Source organism: Myotis yumanensis, unplaced genomic scaffold, assembly GCF_028538775.1.
Source record: "Myotis yumanensis isolate MYYU_CA2020_CCGP unplaced genomic scaffold, mMyoYum1.0.hap1 SCAF_3, whole genome shotgun sequence".
NCBI lineage: Eukaryota > Metazoa > Chordata > Mammalia > Chiroptera > Vespertilionidae > Myotis > Myotis yumanensis.
This window is the reverse complement of record NW_027223754.1, coordinates 158,292,808-158,299,689: the sequence shown is the minus strand read 5'-3', so window position 1 is coordinate 158,299,689 and position 6,882 is coordinate 158,292,808.

Below are 6,882 nucleotides of genomic sequence, written 5' to 3'. Positions count from 1 at the left end.
TTGGGCCTCTAGCCTTCCTGTCACGCAAAGTAACAGTCACTTTTATTTAGGGCGCGTACTTTCTCATTTGATCTTTTAGTCTTGGTAAATTTGGAAGGCCCTTCTTCTTTGCCTTGCTGAATATTGAAGTCCTTATTCAGGTTCTGAGTCCCACTGGGGCTCCTGGATTTGGAAATCTTACATCTGCTGGAAGCACACCAGGGCCAGCCAGGTGCTCCCTTTCCCAGATAGCCAGAGCCAGCTTTCAAATCATTCCCCTGGTCGCATAGGAAGGGGAAGGCAGGACAAGGGTCTCATTCCTGTCTATCTTTATTCTCTTTTAGGCTTTCTTTTTTTTTTTTTTTTTTAAACAGGCTGGCCCCTTCCTCCAACAGAGAGCACAGTCAGTCTCCTCTTGAGTCACTGGACTTTCATTATTAACATATTTGTAATTATTACTGAAAAGGTTTTATCCAAATTCTTCATTTTAGTTACATTTACTTATTATATCTTAACAACTTTGAGATTTTAAAGCCAATTATTACCTAAAGCATTTTCTTGACCAATAACCGTGATTGCTCTTTCTGTCCAAGGAAAGGACACGCTAATCTGGCTGGGAGTCATATGCCCCCAAGCAAGAACTGCCCATTATCATGGGAGCATTAATCTTGTTACCCAACCCAGCCTGCATAGCTTGATTCCTTATGTAATTTCAGGTATATTGTATTGGTCGAATTTAGTTCAAAAATATTTCTTTTTAGGGAGAGAGTAGATCTTTGTGTCACCTCAGGGCCCTTGAGATGTCACAAAGCTGTCTCTCAGTTAAATTCTCAAAATATTACATTCGGAAAAGCTATCAAATATACCCAATTTAAAGATTATTAAAACTTAAACCAGTTGTAACATTAAAGAATTGGTCTTGACCACAGAATTAATTATTTTCAACTTGGCTATTACATTTTTATATTTTAGTAACATCACAGATACGATATACTTTGAATGTCTCAGAGAAAACACTGGGAGGACACGCCTGCCTCCTGCCCATTTCCTTGCTGCCCTACCCTCAAGGGCACAGAAGCCGCAAAGTTGTGACTGCTCCATAGCCAGCCTCAGTTCCGCCTCGGTGACGTCACAAGCAGGCGTGGGCTATCCGCTTCCCATCCTGGTCCCGTTCCGGTCCCTGTCCCCATTAATACCAATGCTGCCAAGCAGATGTTTAATGGACGTGATGCTGGGTGGTGTTTTGCAAATTTCTCCGCCCTGCCAAGTTCGGCAAGTACTGCCTCCCTTTCTGCCACTTAGAAACCTCAGGGCTTTTGCTCAGAGTAAAATGGCTTTCTTCTTCTTCTTCTTCTTTTTTTCCCCTCCCACTTTGTTAGGGAAGATAATGGTTTGTTGGGCTTGGAATTAGCTGCCTTTGTTTTAACTTTCCTGGGTTGCAACCTTCACAAATATTACACTTTTAAATTAACCTTAGAATCTTAAAATTTTAACCCAGCACAGCAAAATCATAAATCAGGGAAGAGCAAATTAAAGTCCCTAAAAGTTAGCCAAAATTGCATTACAGACATACGACAGAAATCTCAGTAGCTAAGAGTTTCTGGCCAGCCAACACCCTGCCAGGGAGAGCAGGATGAATCCCCAAGAATAAGGATTCTTGGCAGCTGCTGGGATGTTCCTTCAATCTCTGTCACGTGTTCAGCTTCACCACCCATAACTGGGCTTCCCCAAAGCGAGACTTGCCCTATCTTTAAACAAATTAAACAAAAAACAAAGAGATATAAAACATCAACAAACACTCATACAAGTGTGCGCAACACTAAAAGTTTACACCAAGAGCAATGTCTTCTGTCCCTGGTTCAGGAACTTGCCTCCCCAGAATCTCAGCACTCTCCCAATGGACTATTTGGGGGGAATGTATTCCCTAGGCCTAGAATTTCTGTTCCCATCCTCGGCAGGTCCTTTGTGACTAGTATGTACTCAATACCCCATGTTGGAGGTTTCTCGTACTCCCCGAAATCTGCTTCATCCCTCTCTGGCCGTTTCCCTTGCAAGAGAACAGAACCACAGATTAGAACTCTGCACTCGCTTTATGTCCAAGACACATCCCAGTCACATATGCCTGACCTCTGAAGATACTCAATCATCAAAGTAGTACTCAGTCCAATTTCCCACCTTGGCTCACGCATGAGGTTACTTGATTGCCGAGGGTCTTGCTTGGGACCTTCCTGTGTTGCTGGCTGACTCTCGATCCCAAGCTCATAGTCAGCCCAGGGGTAATGGCTGTCCATCCTCACCCAGGCCGCCGCAACTTGGCAGTGGGGTGCACCTCCTCAGGAGAGGGGTCCAATTTCCCTGTGACGACAAAAGGTATCCCAGATGCACCCGCAAATTGTTAGAAATAAGGCAAACCCCCAAATTCAGGGGTCCTGGTAGGACACAAAACATACTCGAGAGCCAGGCAGCAAGGCACCCTTCTTTACATAGAAGGGTGCGCACACATGGTCTGGTGGTCGCTCAGCTTTATAATCCCTGACGCAGGTGACCTGTCCCTTGCTCTTGATTGGAGCTCAGGTGCACAGTCTTTCGAGATTGGCTGATTCAAAGAGAGGGGTTGGCCTTTGCTGTTCCTAGATGGCGGCCCCCAGGGGAGCTGAGAGCCATGCAGCCAACACAGCGGCTGCCAAGTTACACAGGCCAAAATGGCAGCTGTCTAAACTGCTTTTTGACAGAAAAGATGACTTATTTCTTCTCACAGAGGCCTCTCTCTTGGAGAGGCACACTGAAACCTGGCCTTATCTGCTTTTTATTCCATTTTAGATACACATCTTGCCCTCAGTAAAGCATGGCAAACAGGTAGCAGACAGACTGTCTCTAAGGTCAATAAAGATCAGTGACGATCAGCAAGGTCCATTTACTTGGAGGCTATCAGGTCAGGAAATTGCTTTGAGCCACCGCTATCTCAACATAACAGCGGTTCACGGTACTAGCCCTGCCCATCGTCCAAGGCCCAGCGGCCTCGAGTTCCTTGGTGCACTCGCATGAGAGTATCAACAGTGGATGGCTTCCCACAGGGGAGAGAACCACAGCTCAGCTGTGTATTTACTACAAAGCCTCCTGCTCACCCAATCACCCTATTTGAAATTACTACCATTTCACACTTCATATCCCCGACCTGTTTCTTTTCTTCATGCACTGACTACATCCAACATACTAAATACCTACCCCACCCTGCACCAGGATGTCAGCATCATAAGGGCAAGGACTTTTGTCTGTTCTGTTTGCTTTGGATCCCTAGCTCCATAGTGTTTGGCATATAATAGGTGCTCAATAAAAATTTCTTTATAAAACAAAAAAGAAAGCTTGAGCCCAGCTTCTTGCATTGCAATTCACAATGTGGATCCTCCATAGAGACTCTGCAGTGCAGTTAGGGTCCTGAAATGCGTAGCTCTCCACTCTCAGCACCCCACCCACCCTGGGACTTGGGTCATATTGAAAAAAGTCCCTCTGGCTGCACAGGGCCCCACCCATGCTCACCCTTGAGTGAGGGCGACAGGTGGGTCTCAAGGCCCCTTTATGATGTGAAAGGCTTATGGGGCCTCATCCAAAGCTCCCCATTACCCACCTGACAGGGCCAGGACTGTTTGGGAGCCTTTAGTGGGATGGGGGAGAGACGTGGGAGGCTGTTGTCATGTAAATGGCATGACTGGCTCATGTCTCTGAGAAGCTCAGGGGCTGCTCTAATTGGACCTAGCCATCTCCCACCTGCTCCCCCCACCAGTCTGGAGGAGGTCCAAGCAGGGCGGGCTGGAGAGAATTGGAAATGCAGGAGGAGGAATGTCAAGGCTGACTATTGAAGCCTCCTGGGTCCCAGCTCTGCATCAGCCGCCCTCCCTCACCAACCCATCCAGCCCTGCCCCCAAGCCCTGGCACCAGGGAAGCTGGGCTTCAGCAAAGGTTCACCATGAATAATGTTCTTTGATGATGTGGTGTCTCCCGGAGTTCGGCAGGAGCCGAGGGTGGGGGCAGCAAGGGAATGGCAGGGAGGACTGATCACCCCTTGGTCTCTGGGATTAGCAGGGACTTGAAAGAGCTGCTGCTAAACGCAGTCAGAGGTGATGAAGGAGGGCATCTTTGGAGGTGCCCACCAAGCAAAAATGTATCAGGAGGCTTTGCTAGAATTAGATGAAACGTTTTATTCAAGGGTCTTAAGATGGCAAATTGGAGAGGAACAAAACAAAACACTTCCAGTTTAACATCCAGAGTGTTTTGAGGAAAAAAGTGGCGAGTTCTTACAGTAAAAAGCACATTCTTGAGAAGAACCAGTTCTGCATGCTTAGCCTCTGGATTGGCTCCAGACGGTAACCCTCCAGGTGTCCCCTGGTCTAGATAAGGAGTATCAGGTGGTCTGGACATGGGAACTTCCTAAGCTCTTCAGAGGGTTGTCTATAGGGACTTTTATCTCCAGGCATGGATGCACCACTGAGATGTTTGTTCTCAGGCTAGTCAAAATATAACAAAACCTACTTCTCATGCTTCAGCCCATTCTGATTTAAGTAATTTTGTTAACGTGGCTATGGTGACTCCATTTTGTTTCTTCGCTCTTTCAGATGCTCGGGGCAGGCAAGGCTTCATTTTGCTCACAAATCACATGCCAATGGCATGTGAAGTGGTGGGGCAGCTACAGAGCACCGAGGTGTTTTTTCCTTTGACTACCTACTCTTTATTTGAGCCACATCTCAGATGCTGTTACTGGCCTAGAGGGCAGGGTCCCAAGCAGGTCCTCCCTCTGCAGTTCCCTCCTTCGCTGCTGGGCAGCATTGAGGGTGAGGCCAGGAAAAGGTATGAACAGTTGAGCAGAGATGAGGCAGGTTAGTCGCTGTTCCCAGGTGGGGGACAGCTCAGCATGTGCTCATGTACCAAGGGACCTGCACACATCCACCACCTGCACACCTGGGTGCCACACCCTGGAGGGGTGCTCCGGGCGGGGACGAGGGGCCGAGGCCGTAGGTGACACTGGCTGGAGATACCAGTGAAGAATGGAGCTCTGCAGCCAGGAGTCAGCTGGGAGGCAGTCCCCCAGAGCAAGGATCTCACAGAGCCCCTCAGAGCCTGGGAAGAAGTGGTGGAGCCAGAGGCTGCGCGAGAGCCGGTGTGAACTGTGAGATGCGGGAAAGGAGTCCTGGGGAACTCCAGGAAAGTTAGTGCCCCTCAGAGGCTGAAACAAATTAGACTGAGAATGCTGGGCTGGCAGAATGGGTGGGCTCAGGGCTGCAGAACTCCAGGTTCTTCCATCACGAGGGCCAATTCGAGCCTCTGACACAGTGGGGAAACTGAGCCCCTGTCGGCTTCAGAGGAGGAAAACACACTCCTGGGCTCCACAAAAGAAGAGAGGCAGAGGCAGAAGAGAGGAAGAGATGGAGAGTAAAGGAGAGGAACCCCTCTGTCCCTCAAACTAGCACCCACCCACCTGATTGAGGAGGGGACAGAGGGAGGGCAGGGATGCTGGTCCCTCCCAAGCCCTCTACCCCCAGCCCAGGGAGCTGACAGCGCCTTCAGCCCCAGGGACAGGAAAAGCAGGGTAAAGAGCAGCAGCTGCATATTCTCCTGAAATTGCCTCTGAAAATGACCAGACACTTCACTGGAAAAGTGGCGACAATTTGGGCCCTGGGAGCAGGAGAAGAGCCGAGAACGGAGGCGGTCAGGCTGTGGTCACCACCCCCTCAGTCACAGGGGATCTCCTCAGTCTGATTCTGAGAAGCCAGGGAAGGAGGGAGGTGCTGGGGGTGGAAGAAGACTGGCCAGAGATACCCCCGCTCAGGACACAGCCCCTCACCCTGGGTCCTATCTCAGCTCAGTGCAGGTGGTGCCAGAACACGTGGCTTGTGCTCCAAGAGCAAGATTAACCTGGAGGCAAGAAGAGAAGTTAATCGGGTCCCCCGAAGCATGATTGCCTGGGACCCTGAGCTGCCTGCTGGTGGAGGAAGTGGGGAGGAGGGAGACCCCGGCTTCAAGGGGCAGTGAGCTCAGTGGTGGAGCAGGGAAGAGGCAGGAAAGGTAGAGGCTGTGGAAGGAAGGAGAGACATCGGGGGCAGAAACAAAGGCAGCCGTTTGTACTCGCAGCGCACAGATCTAAATTTTACTGCAAATACAGGAGCTGCTTCTTCCCTAAAGGCAGACACTGGGGTGGGAGAGGCTGAGACCAGACAGTAGGAGGAAATGCATAGGAAGGGACAGCATTCTACAAAAAATTACGTATTGGTATTAGTCAGAGCCCACAGAAACGGGGACAAGGCGATGGTGTGAGACAGTTGGAAACAGAAACAATGACGGTGACCCAGGGGAAATAAAGGGAGACACGAGGAAAGGGGTCAGTCAGGAGGACGGGGAACGGGGTGGGGCAGCCTCCCTGCCAAATGCCACCAGCTGAGGCCCCAGCTGCGGACACTGATTAGCAAGACAACTGTTGGCAGCAGCCTGGCATTTCTGGTGTTTGGAGAGGAAGGGGGTGCCAGGGTGGGGCAGGTGTGATGAGCCAGCGCTGAGCTTGGGGATGGCGGGGTCTGGAGCTCCTGGGTACGGGGGCCCTGCGTTCCCCAGCTCATACGAGCCCTCCATTCTGGGGCCTGAATCTCCAAAGGATCCCAGTTTTCGCCAAGACAGGGATCCTCATGTCTTCCCACCAGGGACATTCTTAATGAATCGGCCACTGGCCACCTGGGACCTCAGCCCCATCCGCCCCCCGCCCCCCCAGGCTCTCCAGCCTCCCCACCTAGACACCCAGAGCTCAGCCGGTCAAGGACCCAGAGACAATTCCCTTCTTTTCCATTCTTATTATCTGCATTAGCTGCTCCAAGGAGCTTGAGGAAGGGGAGGGGGAGGGGAGGGGGGGTCTCAGTACAC